Here is a 22,707-nt window from a genome sequence, read left to right as displayed (position 1 = left end):
ACCTTAAACTTACCAAAAAAGAGAAATAATATATTAGGAGGAAAAAGGACACTGCTGGTGGCTAAGGAAGAGTGGACGGGTGCCCTAACCAGAAGGGTCTGGCAAAATCATAAGAGGTGAGCAGGTAAGTGGTCTTCAATTTGGAGATCAAGAGAAGGAAGTGGAAGCAAAACAGCACAGTTCAGAATCTATGTGCTCAAACTGTAGGCACCAAGGGGTCTTGCCTTTTTCACAGCTTTTGTTCTACTTTGACTGGTCCCAGGCAGACTTTTAAGGCTGGACAAGACGGTGCCTTGCTCAGTAACTACATCATCAGGTAAACTGATACAGCAGATATAAATCTCAGTCTACAACTCAAAATTTGGGGGGTGGGGAAATAGAAATTTATTTCCTGTGATTCAAGTTATTTTCTATTTTTGAGATGCTTATTCTCTATAGAAAGAAAAATAAGTTCAGTCAGTTTAAAGTTTGCCCTAAAGTGGGTCTGAAATAGGATGGCAGGACTGTGGTTTCAGTGCCAACATATTTTGAAGGGAAGCCTGTTATGTCACCTGCAGAGGCAGATGGACCCTCATCCAAAGTCTGGTTTGGATGTTGCTACTGATGCCATCACACGTATACCAAACAGTTAGGAAAAGGCTTATTATTTACATAAATGAGATGTCTGGGAGGGCAGGGAAGGCCTCTCAACCAAGTCCAAAGCGAAAGAGCAAGGAAGAGAGACTGGTATCGATTTTTAGCTGGGTGGAGGGGTTGGGGCTGAGGATGTGAGTCCCCATGTAGCAGGAACTTGTGGTTTTGCTGGTGCCAAAATGGTGAGCACTCGAGCCTAGACAAGATCAGCTGGTCCAGATGTGGTACAGAAGGAGAAGAGGAAGAGGTGAAATTTAACAGCTGTCAACAATCAAATATCAGAGTCCAGATCTTCATTATAAAGTCATTCGTCTTTGATTTCACTTGTCTACACAGAAATCTTCTGAAGCAACCAGCATCTTGCCTGATACTTGATTTGTAATAATAATTATTATTATGGCTATTTTTGTTAATTACAAAGTCCCAAGAACTGCCCTGTTTTACACGGATATTTCATTTAACCCTGACTGCACTCTGAGGACACGGGTATTATTATTAATTACCCCACTTTACAGTTGAGGAAAGTGAGGTACTGAGTTAATGGCATCTGCTTCTCTCTGGTAAGAGTCAGAGCCAGGATTCCAACTTAGACTGTCTGGTTCTTTACCTCTATTTCCTGTCCTCCTCATTCTTCTCATCCTACCCCTGCATGATATAACTGAGCTGCTCTGGTGCATGAGCAGTTGTACAAGTCTGTCCCGACCTTTAGAGCTTGCTGTTTCCATGTGACTCTAATCCTGGAAGCAGGGCTCTGCGCCCCACTCTGCGAAACAGACCAGCCAAGATCCTGGAAGAAATCAGAGGCACTTCCTAACTGGATAATTAAAGATTGTGTAAAGGAACTGTTTACAAAAATGTGAGCAGAGGTTAGGAAAAGCAACAAAGGAGGTGACAGGGAGCCATCACCACCCTACATCCAGCCAGAATAAATGAGGGGAGGAAGTGGCTACAGGAACCAAAAAGTGACCAGTGCAGAAAGGGCCATCTGACAGAAGCTGCAGCCTTCAGTTAAAGGGCACTGCTGGGAAGGCAAAGGAATAAATACCCCATTCTTCTTTTCCTCCTATTCTCTAGATCCCTTGCCAATGTCTTCTACTGGCCAATGAAAGAATGGAGGGCAAGGAAACTGTTCATATAGTCCATACGGATAGTCACCCAGGGCACCAGGCAGGATGAAGGGTGGGATGTGGCTCTGGGGAGTAAAGCAGATAATCACCATGGTAGGCTTTTGTCACTGCTTTTATCATTCCTCCTTATTATACTTTTGTCACTCCTCTTCCCTTCTCTTTTCTCCCCAGGCTAGGTAAATAACAAACTGACAAATATAAACACACACACACACACACACACACACACACACACACACACACGGACAGGAACATGTCAGGGACAGGAAAGGAGTGCTCACTCTCTCTCTCTCTCCCCCCACTCTGCCTCCTCATTTCTTAGTGACCTAGTCAACTGCAAATACTACAGTGTCTGCCACATATTGGCTTACATACAAAAAAAGGTTTATCTGGCTCACATAACTAGTTTTATGACCCAGTGGGCCATCAAGGGCCCCAAGTCTGTCCATCTTTCAGCTCTACCATCCTTGATATTTCGGCTTTCATCCTCACTCTGGTTGTCTTTTGGTTTCTAAGATGGTTGCTCCTCCTCCAAACATCACATCTATGCAACTGTGTAATAGGCAGAAAAAAAGGATAAAGGAAAAGACTCTCAGAAATGCATCATTTACATCTCTTTGCCTAGATTGAATCCCATGACCACGTTGGACTACAAGAGAATACACCCAGCAAGTGGTGTGAGTTGAGAGAACTGGAGTTCCCTTGAAAAGGGTAGAGGGGCAGCTGGGTGGGTCAGTTGGCGGAGTGTCTGACTCTTGGTTTCAGCTCAGGTCATGATCTCAGTGTTGTGGGGATCAAGCTTCCTGTCGGGCTCTGTACGTAGCTCAGAGTCTGCGTGAGAATCTCTCCCTCTCCCTTTGCCCCCCACCATGTTCTCTCATTTTCTCTCCCTCTCTCCCTCCCTTCCTTTCATAGAAATAAATCTTAAAGAAAAGGGCGGAAAGGAAATAGACACTGTGTAGAAAAGTATCAGTGCCTAACATTCCATTTTTATCTGTATCACAAATCTGCTCTGCTCTCATAACTCCTTAGGCCTTTGGAAATCAAATCCAGAAAGAGACTTACAGACTTAGAGAGAATATACACTGAAGCACATGACTTCTCCAAAGTACAGGTTTATCACATCTTCTTGCAGGTGGTGTGAACATGTGACCATCTTCTCAATGACTGAATGTGAGCAGAAGAACTGTTTGCCCCTTGAAGTTAGGTCTTAAGACACAAGACCTTTGTTTAATGTACATCTTCCTCCCCTCTCTACGGTCCAAAAGCTAGTGCCTCTGACCAGCTTCTGCTATGCTCTAAAGGATAATGGACTAGTGAGATAGCATACCTCTAAATGTCGACATCAATCAGGAACATATGCAAATCTGGACTATTAAATCCAGGACTGTTACAGAAAGAAAAAAGAACTTCTTTATTGTATAAGCTACTGCCTTTTGGGGTCTCCATATTACAGTTTTTATCCTACCTAATGTAGTTTCTATCCCAAACATGATTCTCCAGGATGGTTACAACCTCATGCAGGGCTGTGCTTGGGTTAATTTGTGATATTTTCCTAGGTTTCCCCAAATCAGTGGTAGAATTCTTGCTCTCCTCATTTGCTTGTCATTACTCATTTCCCCAGCGCTCTTTCTCTTTTCCAAACACTATTCCATCCTTCCCATTTCCCCAACCAGAGTTCAAACGAGAAGGGAGTAAATTATTTCTGTGGATAGTAGCCATTGTTTGGGCAGTGTGGATGTTGTTGAGGATGAAGATACACAGTTAGGAACTAAAGTCATGGGTGAGAGGGGTATGGAGAGCACCTGAAGGAGACCAGAACATACGAAGGCCACACTGGGAAATTCTCAGTCCCTCCTCTAGGTCAATGGGCAGACAGAGTCTCATCATTAAATCCAGTCTAGGCTCATTCAGTGCTCTAGATCTATGCTGCTTGAGACAATTAGTCTCAGATTCTTTTGTACGACTGCCATCGGGGTTTTTCTTAAAATTAAACCTCTTCTCTATGACCTCCTATGGAATCTTGCCTTTGTAATTCAATTTAATCATTTATCAAGTGAGTGCCTGAGGTATTTAAAATTCTGAAGAGAATATAGTAAATGACTGTGGAGACAAGCATAGACATAAGAATTATGAGAAGGCCTTGGACAATGCCTCTTAGCCAAGATCCTACCCATCTGCAATTATCCCAGAAAAAACCCTCTCTCCACCTGGAGTCTATAAAGAAGACTTCTGTCTTGATGTCCTATTGACATCTTAGGGATGTATAACACTTTTGATTCTCCTCATTTACCCAGAAAAAAATAAAACAGTTGAAGTATTGAAAAAAAAAAAGACTATAGAAACTTTAAGAATCTCAGAGATGGCTATGAAAAATAGGAGAAAGAGATGAAGAGGTATATTTTCAGTTACTCTTAGAGTGCAGGGGTCTTGAGCTGAAGATCTTGGATAAAAGGATCACTATCCAGCAGCCCACTGCTTGGTCCAAATATCAGAATAGCTATCACCTTTGTGATGTCACCCTCTGGAAGATTCCAAGGAATTCTCAGTTTTAGATCTCCTGTTGACACAGAAGTCCAAGAGGTAGATGTATGATAACTTTCTAACTGGGAGACAGGGATCCAAGGATTGATTCCCAGGACTTTACTGCAGTGTATGTAGTTAGCAACACTTGATATGGTCCTTTCTAATGAAGTTTGAAAATAGTTTTATGTTCTTGTCATTTTCTTTAATCCAGACCCAAGTGTGTGAAAGTCATGCAAGAGTTCCTGTAGATTAACATTTGGAAAAGCTGCTAGGACCTGTTGATTATAACCTTGAGTATGCTGTGTTAATCCCCTAGAATATTTTGCCATGTTGGAGGGTGAAAGAACAGTTAGGATGGGGGTGAGATCTCTACATGCACTGAGTATCCAGTGACCATTTCCTATGGAGATTAGGGCCATGAAGTTTAAGTATAAAGCCTTTGGCCTCAGCAACTAAAGTTCCTCAGATAGTTTTACAAGTCTCAGTTGGTACCTCTATCACCAAACAAATAGGTGGATATTGCCAAATGGAAAACACAAAGTCTTAGAGTTTCTTCGCTACTATCAAAGCAGTTGCTTTATGGCAATGAAAATCTTCTAGAAGTCCAAGAAATAGAAACACAATAGCAAGTACATACTCATAACTACATGAGGTGAGTGACTGAATGAAATCCATCTGTAAATAGATGTCCAAAAGATCTGAAAGGTTTTGGGTTGTGTTTTTACCACAGCTTTACAATTTTCTCAAGACAGTAGATTTGACAGATGGGAAACGCACCACAATCTTACTGAAGTGTCCACAACAATGCTTGTTGATGATGTTTTTAAGATTTCCTTTCTGTAATGGGTCATAGCATGCAACACTTTTTGAGAAAATCCACTTCAATAACTTGATGGAGGTCAAGAGAATATCTTGGTGTTACCATAGCTACCTGGGAGGATAAAAAATTTAATCTTTTCCAATACACTTCTTTATAATCAAATGCTGATACTAAAATTAACTCAAGACCTAATGCCGATACTTAGGAGCTAGTTTTGGCTTTGACTTTTAGACTTGTTGGAAAGCCTGAAGGTGTTAAAGCAACTCATTTAGTATAGTAATCTGCTATTACCCTTTGTTGGTTGAGTCTGCTTTTTACTATGGGGCCCAACCTTAATATAGTCCATTCCTTTGGAAAAACAAAGCATCTAATAGGAATTTTATGTGACTACCACGTTTAAATGAAATACCAGATGCAGTTAAACCACATTGCTTCCAAAGCACACCAAAATCATGAGCTATCCCCAAAGCATATTTACTATCTGTATAGATAGTTCCTCTCTTATCTCTACCTAGTTGGCAGGCTATAGTAACTGCTACAATTTCAGCAACTTGTACGGATCTGGCCCCTGGGAAAGGATAATATTTGAGTGAGTTGCCGTCACATACTAAGCTAAACAACATCCTTGCTCCATTCTCTAATAGGCTCCATCCATACGCATTTCTAAATCTGGATTGTCAAAGAGTTTCAAAGAGATCAGAGTGAGGTAAGAAAAATTCCTGAATAAGTGCATGACAGTCATTAGGTTTGCTTCCTCCTCTGGGAGAGAAAGAAAGCTGGGGGAAGGAGAGTCAAGGAGCTACAGCAATGGATAGAAATACGTGTGAGTGAGAAGAGAAGGATTTCATAGAAGGTTAATCTAAAGCAGAAAAGCATTGAGTGTTTTCAGTCAACAGTAAGGTCTGAGTGACATGAGGGACCATAATGTTAAGAGGAGATCCTAAAACTAAGTCAATAGAAGCCTCAATTAACTATGCAGCTGTTGCCACTGAAGACAAAGAAGGTAGACTTTTGTTATAGGTAAAGTGAGAGGCTATTACGAGTGGTGGATGGGCTATTGAGTTAGAACCCTCAGAGCTTGTCTTTGGATGCTTCATATACAACAGAAGGAAAGGTCTATGATAATCGGAGAGTACAAGCATAGGAGCTTTTGAAGAATACTTTTTGAATTACAGAAGGCACTAGGTGAGTCTGTCCCAGGCAAAGGCTCTGGTACTGGGAAATTTATCTGTACCAAAACAAAATAATCTTCTCTTCCATGGAGTTTGCCCAGCCCACATTTGAGTAACACTCCATTTTCAAGATAGATTTCACTCCAACAGATCTACCAGAGTGGAATCATTGTGTAGAAAGCATGTTGACTAATGATAGGAGATTCCTACCACTGAAATGTTTTAGCTACTCCAAGGAAGGAGTGATGGAAAAGTGGGTTTATGGTAGAATATGTTGGTCTGGTATCAACAAAAAAGGAACATCCTTGGTTTGTTGGTTTTTTGGTTTTGTTTTGTTTTGTTTTTGCAATTATATGGAAATTTCTTCCTTTTGTCTTAAAGGCAATTTTGGACAAACTGAAGGATCTACTTACTCAAAAGGAAGTAATTCTGTTACAAAAATTTGGTCCTCTATTTTAGATTCTGTCTTTTAATTCAAGGCAGAGCAAGCATTCTTCCAGTATCCCTTTTCCTTATAATATCTACACATATCTTTGTTTAATTTGGCTATAGAGATGTTTTTGTTCTGGGTTTATCTAATTGCTTAATTGTGAAGAGTTGCTAATTGAATCTATATAATTTTTTTCTGAGCCAAAGTATCTTCAAAGTGCGCAAGTTCTCTTAGTCCAGAGAGAAGGCCGTCTACCCTTCAATTGTCTGTTTCCTAACTAAATCTGCCACTTCTATTTTAAGACCATCAATATAGAGGTGGTTAGGGTGATTGTGATATCTTTGTTCCCGCTGAGAAAAGAGTACTGTGTGAAATAGTAGTTAAGCTGTCTCTGAAATTAAGGATGGATCTGAGTTTTTCCCCTCCTTATGTAACTGGATTTTTGACCCATCGATTTTGACAGGAAAGTTCTCAGGAATAACTGCTAAGAGAGCTTGTCTGGTTTTTACACTTTTTATAACGACCTGCAGTTAAATTTTATCCCATTTTTTCCCTATCATTTTAGTAATCAATCCATCATGCTTTTCAAATCAAGTTCAGCATCTCTGCTTAGATGAACTAATTGAAAGAGATCAAGGACTCCTTGACTATAAATTCCTAAGACAATGCTTAAATTCTTAAACTAACTTTTGTCTTTCCTAAGAAGGGATTAGGAAGTTCTTAGCTATATTATGGAAATCTGATTTTCACCAAGGTTTAAAGCTGTGAAACAATTTCCATCTACATTAAAAGATATTGAAGGGATATTCTTCAGTAAGAGCACTGTATTTAGGAAGGGACAGTGGAGAATAGGAAAGAGGGTTGAGACCATGTGCAGGGAGATGAGGAGGAGGAACAAAACATGGGGAAGAGAAAGTGAGAGGGGGCCAGGAGGAAAGTCAATCCAAAGATGGGGCAGAAGAGAAAAAAGAGAATTTAAGTTTGGATTTTTAGATGATCCATATTTTTATTAGCTTTTTCTAAGGAGTCCCAAAGTAATTTTATAATTTTGCTGTCTTTTAGAAGATTTTTGTCTTTAAGAGGACTCTTCTTACCAGTTAAAACCTGTTGACCATTAAATATTTGGAATCTTTGAATCCTTTGATGGTAAGGTGCCAATCAAATGGATTGTCTCAATCATATCCCAAGTTCCGCAAGGTGGTCAGTAAAGTTCTAGAACACTCACAGAGCTTCCACAATGTAGTGTTATTGGCTTTATAATGTTAAACGTATATGCAAGTGGCCTGAACAAACTAACAAAATCTCCTTGGCATTATGGCCCCACTGTGACTATGAACACCTCTATTAGCAGAAAAATCCAACCTAGAGATGTATACAAGATGTATACAAGACAATAAAGATGAAGAATAAAGGTTTAGACAGTGCTTCAAGGCCAGGAGAGCCAAGCGCTGGTCTAGTCCATAGAAGGAACTGGTCCTTTAACAAAGTGGTCTGGGCGGAACAGCAAAGTGACCAAACCTGCCTGAACCTCAGCAGTGGAAACTATGGAATAAAATCAGCTGGAGAGTCATTACCATAAGGCTCTGAAAGGAAGGCTCCAAAGGAGCATTTTAACTTGGAGAAGGACAACGGAAAATTTTGCATGGCTTTAGCAGGAGGGGGTTGGCCGAAATTCAGCTAGACTTAGCAGGACAGGGTTTGGCGGCAGTCCAGCTAGTTTCGGAAATGGGAATACAGGGATTGTTCTTGTGGAATAAGAGTCATTGTTTGGGCAGTCTGGATTTTATTGAGAGAGGTGAGGAGGAAGAATTAGGGGTTAAAGTCATATGCAAGAGGGGATGGGAAGGAAAAGCAATGGGGGTCCAAGAGATTTGAGAGTCGGGGGTACAAGGATTTGTGAAAGCCACAGTGGAAAATTCTCCTGTCTTAAGTCACTCGGGGTCTCTTACACACAAAAGCTATAAAACTTGTCTTCACAGGGGCTTCAATGCCTTCATTCAAAGTGATTTCTAATAGTGACCATGTTAGTGGGAGCAATGTCTTGTAGCAGAACTCCCTTAAGCCTCGTTAAACTTCTGGACTAAGCTGTGGATTGGGGGAATTCTGGGAGAACAGGAGGAACTTTCCTCTTGATGGCCTCTTCTTTATATAGATGATAATTCAAATCTGTCAGGAAGTCTGCAGGGTAAGATTCAAATGGAAAAAGGTAAATCCAATGGATAAATTCCTCCATATTACTGCATGTCCAGATAAATGTGAAAACCTTTTAGAATTCAGCAGTGGTCTTTTATTCTGTCAAGATCCCAGGATAATGAAGCATAATTTTGAGGAAGAGAATTCAAAGTACTTGGATGTTTGCTTATTTTGGTTCAGGGGAATGCTGGCACCCTTAGAAGACCAGCCCTTAAGTATGCGACATTGGAATGGAAGTCAAGTAGGAAAAAGCGTTGGTTCTTCTTACATAAACTTCAGTTGAATATAACTTTCTCATGATATTTCAGCTCCCCACCCCAATCTTGGATAGAAATAAGTGAAAAGATAGGACCAAAAGAAGAGACAATGTTTAAAGATTTTCCAGATGCTTTAAAACCCTGGAAAGCATTCAGTTCTGGTTTGATCTGGGGTATAAGTTAGCCCACTCGTTTTTCTTCTCTGGATCATACAGCTGGTTCCTGAACTGAATGTTCATCCATGCCCTTGTGAACAAGTTCCTTGTGAACAAGTTCCATAGCAGTTAGAAGTGAAATTATTGGAGAGGCTTCCATAAATCTGAGTCATTGCAGGGAAATTTTGTGTTACTTTTGTCCTTTCTCCTCTTCATGATTAAAAAAAATTTAATAAAAGCATTGTTTTTGCCATAATTTCAAAGAAGGTCATAACATTTATGGATCTTGGCAAAAGCATCATTTAAGCAACGACTCATTCCAACTTTGAGACAGATGTAGTGTAACATGCTGTAGGTGTTACTTGTCTGTACTTTTAAGAGTCTCGTGAAATACAAAACCCATTCATTATTAAATTTTAGTCTTGTTTGAGGCTTATTTGAACTTGTTTTTTCAATGTGCATGGAATGTATAAAAATTGGCTTTGTCCAGAACATTCATTTAATTGCTTTTGACTGCCTTGTGAGTGCACAACGTACCAGGCATGACAGTGTTTTGTGTTAAGAGAGTGTAGTTCTGAAATAGCAGAAAAACAAAGATAATATTGTTACAATTTAATACAAAATCCATTAGGTCTGGGATACTGATAATCATTATTTTACTTGTGTATCCCTGAAAAGGCTTAATGATTAATTATGCACTTTTCTGCACCAGATGGTTCTTTTGGAAAATATACTTCTTCTCTTCCATTTGCCATTCAGCTACTACATTCCACCAAGTCAGTATTCAGAACATTTTTTAACTGTCTCAAGAACATAAACTGTCGAAGTTCTGTAATTTTTAGTGCTATGCTCTAAAAATTGTACAGAGATAGATTTTTTTTCCCCTGTATCTAAAAGGATCTACTTAGAGGAACTCCATTTAACAAAGTTGTATCAAGTTAAGTGACTAGAACTGTGATACGTACTATAGATACATTTTTTTTTCCCTGTGAAGGTAAGATTAGCGTGTTTGCTTATACATACAGGGATATTTAGGAGAAAGATATAAGAAAAATTAGAAAACCAAGACTTCACAAGCATGTCAAATTGGAGGTTCAGGTAAGCTTTCAGTTAAAATTGTTACATAGGTAAGAAAAATAGGTAGCTTTTAGGGCACCTGGGTGGCTCAGTGAGTTAAGCCGCTGCCTTTGGCTCAGGTCATGATCTCAGGGTCCTGGGATCGAGTCCCGCATCGGGCTCTCGGCTCAGCAGGGAGCCTGCTTTCCTTCCTCTCTCTCTGCCTGTTTCTCTGCCTACTTGTGATCTCTCTCTGTCAAATAAATAAATAAAATCTTTTTTAAAAAATAGGTAGATTTTATCTTCCTATTTAGCCCATTCTCTTCCCTTTGCTCTCCTCATCCTTCTTAATGGCATTTTGTCTCAGCTGTAGACATACTTATTCAGTTAGTTGTATAAACTAATTCACACTAAGGTCGTCTTGAAAGAAATCACTAAATATTTGTTGAACATCTCCCATGGACCAGACTCTGTATTTGGGACTCTAAACTTTTTTTCTTTAACCTTCAAATCATCCCCCAAAACATCAGCCTTAACTGTAAGCTTATTAAAAATGCAGACTCTCAGACCTACTAAATTGGAATCTGCACTTTAACATAATCCTCAAGTGATTCATAAACATATTTAAAAATCTGAGATACAATCATCTAGAGTAGTGGTTCAACTTAATCAGAATCACTGAGGTGGTTTCTCATCAGGTCTACATTTGGGGAAACTCAGGTCCAGAGGATATAAAAGAGCCAAGACTGATCTTTGCCTTTAAGCCTTTTACAACACAGCTGGGGATCAAATCAATCACACATCAAGTACAGAACAGTTAAGTGTCAATCTGGGTGATTTTGCCGTTAATGCAGTCGTTCTGAGAAAGAGTAATGTGGAGTTGAGTTGTCAGGAAAAGTTCTGTTGCCTGGGAAGATGATGGTACCACTGATTAAATTAAGAAAGATGGAAAGTAAGGCTGATTTGTAAGAAAAGATGACACGTTTCATCTCAGATATGTTGACTTAAAGAGGTGATAGATTATCAAAGGAAGTTTGTTCCACTGATACTGGACATGCATGATCCTACTGCACCTAAAGCTAAAAATTAAAAGACTATCTTCCCCTTGAGGACAGGATCCCTCCATTACTCACTCTTCTATCATCAGTGCTACTGGTATACCTGGCACACAGGAGACATTCCATAGCTTTTTGCTGGTTTAATGAATAAATGAATTTAGATTTGTTCCTTAAAATCACAACCCTTCACAAATTTTCCCACTTCAATGCATTTAGTCTTTGAAAGAAGACAATAGGAATAACCAAAAAGCTTAACCCAAACTATAAAACTTTAATAGCAGATTTTCAGGACCTGAGGAAGCCAGAAGAAAAATATTTTTGAAGGAGACATTTAATTTACTGTATCACCTGTTGATAAGGCAAGTATATGGGGAACTCTACGCACATCTCTTCTATTTTTTTAAATGTCCTGTGTTCTGTTAGAAGGAAAGTTGTTAGTAATCTCAAACACTCCCAGAAAGCTTTTAAAATGCAGTGGAACAGGGCACGCGGGTGGTGCAGTCAGTGAAATGTCTGACTTGATTTCAGCTCAGGTCATGATCTCAGGGTCCCAGGATCAAGTCCCATGGTGGCTCTGCGCTCACTTGGTGTGGAGTCTCTCCTTCTGCTCTTCCCCCTCTGCTCGGGTTCTCTCTCTCTCTCTAAAGAAATAAATCTTTTTAAAAAAATGAAGTCAAACTTTATGATTTTCCCATTACCGTTATTGAATAGCACTAGGTGCTACCGCATGCAAAGTCTCCTTCTCTAAGCCAAGAAAAACCTACATGTTGTGGGAAGAGAGAAATGTGGTTGCTAGCCAATTCTTCTATAACCATCCATCACATCTTTTTGATTTCCAGTCTTCCTTGGAGCCCAGTTTATATACATAATGTTGAGTTTGCTTTACTGCTACCATACTCAAAGAGAATTCTTTTTTTTTTTTTTTTTTTTTTTCAAAGAGAATTCTTCTACAATAAACTAAAGTCAGTGTCAGGGTCCATATATTCCATCTTTGATCTTAAGGTAATATTTACTGACTTGGGGGAATCCCATGATATGATGTGACATTACATACGGGTCATTCAAAATAACGAAAAAAGGGGCGCCTGGGTGGCTCAGTGGGTTAAGCCGCTGCCTTCGGCTCGGGTCATGATCTCAGAGTCCTGGGATCGAGTCCCGCATCGGGCTCTCTGCTCGGCAAAGAGCCTGCTTCCCTCTCTCTCTCTCTCTCTGGCTGCCTCTCCATCTACTTGTGATTTCTCTCTGTCAAATTAATAAATAAAATCTTAAAAAAAAAAAAACGAAAAAATTATTAAATATATGATCTTGCTTTCAACAGAGTAGAAAAGGTGTAAAGAAAAGAAAGAATCATAGCCCATTCTCTTCCCCACTGAAACAGGATGGGTGAAATCACACAGTTTCAAAAAGCCAGCTTTTGTCTGAACTCCAATCCAATGTATCATGGTTTATTAATTTACAAGCAGCCTATAGTATATAAACAATCTGTGTAAAAAATCAATTAAGCTAATCCTCTTTGTAGAGGTTCCTAATTTGTTATGCAGCTTTCTTCTTTATTGTTATAATCAGACAGCTTTCATACTTAAAAACACATACCGTATACTCTACCCATACCTAGAAATGACTAGCCCACTGATATCCTACCTTTTGAGCCAAAATCACCCACTCCTATTGCTTTAGGAGCCACTATAAAAGAAGCACCAGCAACTCTTGACTACCTCATTGGAACAAGGTGGAGAAAAAAATAACCTGGAAAATAAAAACAGCTTAGGAGAGCTGACCCTAACCAGTTTCCTCATTGGAATGATATTAATCCTAGATTCATTTAGGTTAGAAAAGCATCTTCTCTTTAAAGTAAATACCATTTTGTAAGTTATATGACTATTTTCCAATTACATTTTAGTACGATTTGCTTGACCTGGTTGCTTTCCTTGTCATAATGGGTGGAGATGAACAGCACCCTGGGTTGGGAGTTTTGACTGGATTATGGAAGGCAGGTACCTTGGCATAGGGAGCCATGGGAGCGGGGGCGGGGGGATCAGAGGTTAAAAGTTTGCATGGAGCACTTAAGCGAGTACAGCTGTTCTAAGAATTGAGGCTAAATGGCAGGAGTGAATTATGGAAAGTAAGGTGAGGCAATGCCAAAATTAAATTTCATGCGTTTCAAATTTTGTTTTACTAATGCAAAAATAGAAAAATAAACTCTTTTTGCTCTTCTTCACACCCCTTCACACATCCTTTCTTTTGGATTCCAGAATTCTCAAAAAAAAAAAAAAAAAAAAGAGAGAGAGAGAGAGACAGAGACAGAGACAGAGAAAGAGAGAGAGACTTTGTCTTGCCTTGGATTCGGTTGGTAAGCTCTTAAGCGCACAATGATCTCAAGCTTGTATTTCTAACGATATGCCCATTCTCTATCTAAACTACCTGACAATCCAAAAGCTTCTTTTCCAAAGGATTTACAAGTTACAGTATTATGAAATAATGTCCATGGAGGTTGGGAATATAATGGTTTGAATGTACATACCTAAATTTACACAGTTTAAAATATTAATGATACTCTAAAGGATTTCAGCTCCAAAGTTGGTGAGATTAACTCTCCAGAAGGTCACCAAAATAGTGTGCTTTTTCAGTTTAAGCCCTGGAGGAATAAAAAATTGCAAAATTCTAAGAAGATTAAAATCGGTTGCATTGCTAGATTGGAAACTAATTCAACAAGAGCCAATTGCACATGAGACAAAGTTCTCCACCACACCCTAATCCACCGAAACATATTGAACAAATCATTTGGCTAAAGAAGTGGGAACACTATTCACAATTATCTTATCATCAAGGGACAACTAGGGACAAACTATGTTCTAAAAATTGGAAACCAATTTTGAACCGAGTTGGAAGACCTCACTATACTGGGCAGAACGTCTTGCCTATGGCTTGTTGCCTATTGTCTATTGAATTGAGTGAAGTTGAAAAAAAAAAAAAAAAAGGAAAATCCATTGTTGTTGTTTCAGCAGTAAAAAGAAAGCAAAGAAGAGCTTTAGTTCAAAGAGCCTTAGGGTTTAGAAACAAGTTGATAAATACATATATTTATGTGTATTTATTTATTTGTATATTTCTTCTTATGTTTATTTCAGGATTTATTTCATATTATATATATATACTTCATATGAAATCAGATTAATAAATAAAACTTAAAATTCCCTATCTCAGAGACATGATTGCTGGTTTGATTAGGTAGCCTTCAAACTGAATGTGTAAGTCACATAATTATTTTAGCCAGCCCACCATTTGGGCTGTCCACGTGATGGAAAACAAATGTGTTGTATGTGAGTCCCCTCTCGTTTTGACAGCATAGACCAAATAATGTTTTTGAGAAATGTTTTCCTGTGGGCTCTGGTTAGATCATGAGGACCCTGCCATCCATCCACATTCACGGGCACGCTCAAAGTCCATTCCAAAGCCATTTGTTTGCTTTCAGGAAAGCACAAACTACATAGTAAATCCAAGTCATGTTAGGTTATTAATTGGTATGGAAGTTTGCAGAGCATAAAGTTAAACTGTAGAAGTATTCTTCAAGACTACATGATTATAGAGAGAGAAAAAGAGGGAGGGTGTGTTATTTTACCACTGTTGGGGTTTAGAGTTATCATAGCCAGTTTCAGAAGCATACATTATGCTCAAGAGTCTAGTATACCTGAGAACATGATACTCTCAATAGGAATTTATTTAGCTTCCTAATGATTCATTAAGAAAGTTATAAAGAACAAGACATGTTCTGAACTACTGTTTAGCAAACAAATTTTTTAGTGCTTGTAGGTGAGCCCAAAAGACACCAGGGTATAACTCTAAGAAAGCTTACGTGTCCCGGGACCTTTTGCCAAGATCATTTATATTTTATTTAGTTAGCCATACTTTTGAGGATTACCCAAGCTCTTTGCTGTTTGTATTTACTTTCCCTCCTCAAGGAAATGGAGGAAAGCATCCCATCTGGAGAAGTTTTCTTCCCTCCAAGAAAGAGGCTAACATCTCCTATATCCATAGATCACTTCTCACCTAATTCTAAAGATGTGTAAAAATAGGCCATACATTCATTTACCTGCTAGGAGTCACTATGTGTAAAAGATAGCAAAGATGTTTCAAACTGGCAAGATTTTAAATTGTCTCTGGATCTTTATTTATGTGTATTCTTTGGAGATAAGTAATTGCTTATTCCTTTAAAACATCTTTGTCTTACGTTCATTAAAAAAGATATACGTACCCCATGTTTATTGCAGCATTATTTACAACAGCCAAGTTATGGAAGCAACCCAAGTGCCCATTGATAGATGAACACACACACACACACACACGCACACGCACACAATATTACTCAGCCCTAAAGAAAGAATGAAACCTTGCCCTTTGCAACAACATGGATGGATCTAGACAGTACAATGCTTAAGTGAAATAAGTTAGAGAAAGACAAATACCATATCATTTCACTCATATGTAGAACTTAAGAAACAAGATAAATGAACAAAGGAAAAAACAGACAAGCCAAAATCAGCCTCTTAACTGTAGAGAACAAACAGACGGTTACCAGAGGGGAGGTGGGTGAGGGGATGGGTGAAATAGATTATGGGGATTAAGGTAAGTGCTGAGTAATGTGTAGAGCTATTGAATCACTATTTTGTATGCCTGAAACAATATAACACTGTAAACTATAGTGGAAGTAAAAAAAAAAATATGGTTAAAAAAAATCTTTGTTTTATTATCAACTAAATCCTGAACCTCACTTCAGGGTTACTAGATTTGTGTCATCAGGCTCAGTGGTTTCTCCTCAGTCTGGGAAATCCCAGTGAATAATGAGATTATTATTTATTATAATATTATCATGTAGATTGACTGGAAATTCTCTCCTAAAGCAAATTATAAATCTCTATTTAACTAAGGCCACAAGAAATCCAATGTTATTTACTTAAAATAAAGATGGGGGTGCCTGGGTGGCTCAGTGAGTTAAAGCCTCTGCCCTTGGCTAGGGTCGTGATCCCAAGGTCCTGGGATCAAGCCCCACGTCGACCCTGCTTCCTCCTCTCTCTCTCTCTCTGCCTGCCTCTCTGTCTACTTGTGATCTCTGTCTGTCAAATAAATAAATAAAATCTTTAAAAAAATTTTTAAATAAATAAATAAAGATGACAAGGAATTAATTAATCCTTTTCTGATAACAAATTGCCAAGAATGTTACATGCTTTAAAAATCTATAGCTGACCCATTTCTGCCCAACTTGTTCCTGCAGAGAACCGCACCCCCACTCCAGTGACTCTGGTCTTCTAGAAGCCTATGAATCTGCCAACTCCCTTTGCTGCCCACTTTCCATCCCCAGGTCATTTGGCCTCCATCCCCAGGTCATTTGGCCTCCATCCCCTAAATATTTCTGGAATGTATCCACAAACACATGCCCATCTAGGACATCATTAACTGCCACCTGTGTTACTCTACCTGATCTATCTCCAGGCTGGCTCTCCTCGTGACTATTCTCCAAATAGCAGCCAAAATAATCTTTCTAAAATAAATATCATTTTCTTACTCCTGCTAACCAACCATTAAATTACCTCCCTTAATCCTTGTGATAAAAGCCAAATTCTTCAGGGCACCTGGGTGGCTCAGTCGATTAAGCGTCTGACTCTTGATTTCGGCTCAGGTCATGATCTCCGGGTCGTGAGATAGAGCGTGGAGACTGCTTGAGATTCTTTCTCTTTCCCTCTGCAACTCCCACCCTGCAAAAAGCCAAACTCTTTCCCATGACCTAAGTCCCTCCCACTTTGCCACCTGCTGCTCTCTCCAGTCTCATCTGCTGATCATCACCCATTCTCATTCCTTCGCCCAACTGCCATTTCCTCAGTCCCTCAAGTATATAAACTTAGTAAGATATAAACTTAGTATACAAGCTAAGTTAGATGGCCTACAAAGAACACCAACAGCTTCCTGTACCTAGTTCCTTAAACTAGCACAGAGCATATGTTTTTGATAACTGCTTGTTTATGCTTTTCCTAATATACTCTGGAGGCAACAAGAGAGCGGGTCTATCTTTGTTCAGAACTGTATCCTTAGCTGCCAGCACTGAGCCTGACAAAACTTAAGTGCTCAGTAGATGTGAGCTGAACACCAAATCACAAAGAAATAAAAAGAAAGAGAGTCATTGGGGGAAAATACCTCATGCCAATACCACAGACCAAGAGCAATTTCCTTTTTAGCTAATGACTGATACAAAAAAGGAAAACAAAAATAAATGTGTATAGGACAAGAAAAAATAGTTCACAAAAATAAATGTTTTTTCACAAAAAACATTTGTCGTGTAAAGGACAAGAAAAAATAGTTCACAAAAGTGTAAAAATAGGACTCTACAGTAGCCATAAAGGCAATTTCAGCCACACTTCAGTGAAATATCCTCTTTCCATGTAAAATGACTGGTAGATTTTGTTTTCTAATAGAACGCAATGCTAGCAGTTTAGCAAGGGTACAGTGAAAGGAATAATGCATATAATTTAAGTTTAAATTGGTCCAAATGTTTTTGAAACAATTAATGCCTAATCTTAATGGGTATACCCCTCAGGAATTCATCCTATACAAGCAATTCTAAATGTGAGAGATTTATAAAACTACACAAAGCAGTCTTACTTTCAGCAGTAAAAAATCAGAAACAATCTAAAAATGCAATAGGATAGAATATGGAAGACATGATGTACCTTTTTTTGGATTATTATGTAATTTTTATGAGAATGATTAAGAAGCAATAGGAAAATGTGTTTATGATATAGCTAAAAATAATATAAAATTTCAGGCACAGTATGATTAAGTATATAAAAGCTAGGAATAAAAAAAGGCTGAAAATAGTTTTGGTTAACAGTCACAATTTTTCTGTTAATTCAGTGAAAACAGAACTTGTGCCTAAATTACCCTAAAATTTCCACTTTACTTTGTTCCTGTGAGCTATCTTTGTTATGAAGAAATAAAAATACTTTCCATTGGCTCTGATTTTGCTATTTTGATAGGTGTTTTGGGGAAAATGAGAGAAAGAATCACAATGACTCAAAACCATGTCATGTATGCATGTTTCCTTTGTTTGCATGTTACCATTATTCTTAAGAGGACAGTTACTCAAGTTCTTTCGAAATAGTATCATAAAAAGCACCCAATGTGTTTCTTACAATCCATTCCTATATTCATAAAGAAAAAAATGTAATGGTTGGAAATGTCTGTGTTGTAACATGGTATAAAATATGTTATTGCTTCTCCTCGTGTAAATGGATACTACAGATTGATGGGAAACTTAGCTACCAAATTACAAAATCCCAGAAAAATGTCACCATACAATTTCTAAGGGATCCTTCTTCAAACAGGGATTGTGTAAAATCAGACAGCCAGATAGGATTAGTCATGAGAGATTTACTGGAGGAAATACCTGTGAGGGAAGATAAGGAAAAGAGCCGGAGGCGGCTGGACAACCTGTGAGACCATGATGCAAGTCTGAGCCCCATGAAGGGAAGAGGGAAGAATGGAAGGATGGATAGGAAGCATCTTAGACTGCAGTGCAATTCTGAGAAAGTGCAGCAAGATTGTTGGGAAGTCCCTGAGAAAAGTCTCCCAGCAGAGAAAGAGGAATCCTTTCTCTCCCAAGAATGGCCCTGCCTTAAGTATTTCTGCCGTTGTTTGATCCCAGGCTTGAAGGGGCTCATTTTAAGTATGACTTCCATGCGAATGCTGTGATACATTCAGAGCACAGCGGCTGGGCCCATCCGGTAATTATGCCCTCTGCAACAGGAGCTCCAAGAAGCTCTTTCTCAAGGCTGCCCAGGCATCAATATTTAATCACATTCAGAATAGAGCATCTCACTTTATAAAAGAGCATCTATTCCAGTGATTGCTTAAAGGAGCTACCCAGTTATCTGATGGCATTTTTTGATGTAAGATGACCTTGTGTTTCTCATGACGACAGCCCCTGGTAATAATTAGGAAAGCATAGATCTCCATCTTTTGGATGGGGAAATAGAGATAAGGAGAAGCTAAGGGTCCTACAGAAGCTAGAAATAAATACCAAACTAGAACCCAAATCACTGTTGTTTTAGTATAAGGTTTCTTCCCCTTTACATCCATATACGTAGAAATATAATAGAAATTTCAGGATGATAGCAAGATAACACATAAACAACCAAGACCAAATGGCTCTCGAGATCACTGTTGTATATTATAAGAAAGGAGAGTTCACAGTTAAATACATTTATTTCTGAATAAAACCAAAAGAATCAGCTGTTTATTCATAAACTTTCCTGAGAGACATTAATTTTTCATCAATTATTTCATTTTCTGACTAAGGTTTTCTTCAACAAATCTTAAGAGCACATGCTCAATTTTGAGGTACAACCAAAAAAAGAAATCGAATGTCTTTCTGGTCACTGGACACAAAGAAATTATTATTATTATTTTTGAAGGTTTTAAAATGTTTTATTTAGTAATTTGAGGGCAAGGAGAGCAAGCAAGATAGCACAAGCAGGGAGAGAAGCAAAGGGACAGGGAGAAGCAGACTCCTCGCTGAGCAGGGAGCCCAGGACTCTGGGATCATGAACTGAGTCAAAGGCAGACATTTAACCCCCTGAGACACCCAGATGCCCCAAAGAACTTAATGGCTTTAAAATAACTCTTAGTGTTAGCTTGCTCCTGCCCGCGATAGTGAGAAAGGCTACGGATGCAAATGGATCTGAGAGTTGAACTTTATTGCAAGCACCCTCAGGCGAGGTTCCGTGACTCACAGAGAGAGAGTCGGGGAAGTCTGAGAGGGAGTTGGCGAGGTCTTTTTATCGGGTTGAGGTAGGGCATAGCCTTGCGTCCATATATGGCAAGGTATGTGGTGATCAGAGGGTATGGGGGGTGGGGAGTCCGTGATGGACAGATCCGGATTGGGAAGTTCTTGGGTGGAGAGTTTCCGTTTCCTGACGGTGACGTGGGGGCTGCAGTGAGGGTGGCGGGAAAGTCCGCCATCTTGGAGAGGGTTGGCGGGAAAGTCCGCCATCTTGGAGAGGGTTGGCGGGAAAGTCCGCCATCTTGGAGAGGGTTGGCAGGAAAGTCCGCCATCTTGGAGCCCCAGTTTCCCAGCCGACCCATCACTTAGTTTGAAATATTCGATCTGACCCACATAGAAAGTAGGTTCCTCCTTCAATTCTATACATGTACTGATGTGTTTTCAGATAATTCCCACCTTAAAAACAACAGTTCTGTTCTGCCCAACTATTATGAGATTGGTCTCCTATACTTTATTAAGCCAAATTTTAAAATGAGAAAATCAGGGGCATTTGAAAGTTTAGTGAAGTTCTTAAGGCAAAATAGCTATAACTTTCTTTATGATGAACTATTGATCTAAAAAGATTTGTTTATGCACAAGGAGCAGTTTATTGTCATGAGATACTTAAACCACTTCAGATCCCGTAAACATCATGAAGGATTTTATTTTCCAAAACTCAAGAACATGTCTGTCTCAACATCAAAACCACCTCTCACCTTATCATCTCTACTGGTGGGTGTTCTTAGTTCTAAATTTTGGATTTAAAAATTTTCTAGGATCTTTGGAATATTATATAACAAGTTTGGGCAGAGAGGAGATGGATGCTAAACTTACTAAAAACATCATTTCCAAGGCACCCTTTGAATGACATCCAAAGTTGGTTTGTCTTGGATTTCTTTTCTGATCTTGAGAAAAATGCATGAATTTTCTTAGGCAGGACATGTGTTCGAAATGATGAGCTGCATTAGTCATCTCCACTAAGGTACATTATTCTTAAAACAAAATAAAATAAAACTCATTGCCATAGAAAATTTGTTTCCTCAGACTTCAAAAGAACTAAATTCTCTATTTCTTTATAACAATTACAGCAGTACAAGTTTTAGGGACCACCATCGCCAGATTTTAAATTGAGCCTGAAACAACCTACCTCAAAGACCTCTCTTGGGCAGTTTAGTAACTTTATCTTTTTCTGCTCGAGCCATCTAAACAGAACAAACTCACATCATTTATTTTGCACATTTGACTCCACTCCATTGGGACAAAATCATTTTCTGCATGAAACGGAACTGCAAAAGGGTGATCATAACACTTGATCATTTAGAAGGAAATAGAACATACACTCCCTATTCTACATACATGAGGTCACTGGCATTTTTGCATAATGATTTCATAAAAATATAATCATGTGCCTGACTGGAAATGAATTTATTTAAGTTCCACTCAGAAAAAAAAAAAAAAAAACTCAAGGAACTAATTTAAAAAGTTTAAAAACCATGTTTTGTCTTTTTTCAGTTAAAATTACTCCGATATATTTAAACTTAAAATCAACCAGGGGCAAAATTATCAGAAAATCTTGGAACTTCAAAGATTCTCAGAGGTTGTTTTAATTGAGATACAGTTTTAGAACTATGTAATAGAGATTGAAATTAACATTGACTTACCCGGGATGAAAATTAATTTTTCTCTCATATAACACAGCAGACTTAGGCAAACATTGCTAGTAGGATGACTCTGGTCTGTGAAGTCATCTAGGGACCCAGGATCCATCTATCATGCTGCCTTGCCATCACTAGTGGGATACTTTTTCCACCTGGTCAAGATTGATCATTACCAAATCCTTAAACTGGCCAAAAGCCTGTCACGTGGCCATACCTAGACACCAAGGAGGCTTGGAATCAGCCACACCTAGATGCAAAGGAGGCTGGGAGTTGAGTGTTTATTCTAAACATTCATATGCCTAGCTGAAATTCAATTAATATGGGAGAACAGAAGAAATTTCAGAAGATTAACTAAAAGTCTGAACCCCAGAGGTCATTTTAAATCCTAATATATGGACACATATAAAAACTGAACTCTGAAGATTGAAGAGAGGTTGGACCCCCGTCCATGTCCTCTTGATTCCTTATGAGTTTCCTAGGGCTTTGTAAGACACATTTAAAAGCCATTGCTGTGGACAAAAGATGAAAAACTGAAATGTCTAAAAGGGTCAGGCAGCTAAAGTAAATAAGTGCAGCAAGTTGACTGGGTCCTATGGCTGGCAATGGAGCAACGTTAAGAAAGCTTTCCCAATTATATCAAAATGGGTCTGCTGCACTCCATATCAACATCAAGTTATGGGCCCCAAGTTACCAGACATTCCAATTTTTCAAGAGAAGTCAGAAATCTGTATTTTAGTGAAATCTCCTGCTTTTCAAATATTGGTTACTAGTTAACACATCTTATATATAGTGAAGGCCAGAAACACATCTGTGAGC

General features: G+C 38.8%; 1 protein-coding gene across 2 annotated transcripts in view; it reads right to left on the bottom strand.

Moving 5' to 3' along the window:
* TSPAN8 (tetraspanin 8) overlaps positions 1-17,172 on the bottom strand; it is a 97,986-nt gene extending 80,814 nt beyond the window's left edge. Inside the window, exon 1 of one of the 2 annotated variants that reach the window (XM_082742851.1) lies at positions 17,052-17,172. The gene's annotated coding sequence lies outside the window, so the exon portion shown is untranslated. Of the gene's footprint in view, positions 1-3,090; positions 3,148-17,051 lie in introns of those variants that run through there. The other variant, XM_082742849.1, reaches the window with a different exon arrangement.
* Positions 17,173-22,707: the final 5,535 nt, after the last annotated feature.

Source organism: Mustela nivalis (assembly GCF_964662115.1).
Source record: "Mustela nivalis genome assembly, chromosome: 7".
Taxonomy (NCBI): Eukaryota; Metazoa; Chordata; class Mammalia; order Carnivora; family Mustelidae; genus Mustela; species Mustela nivalis.
Note: the sequence above shows the minus strand (reverse complement) of the source record. Positions and strands in the feature narration are given on the sequence as shown.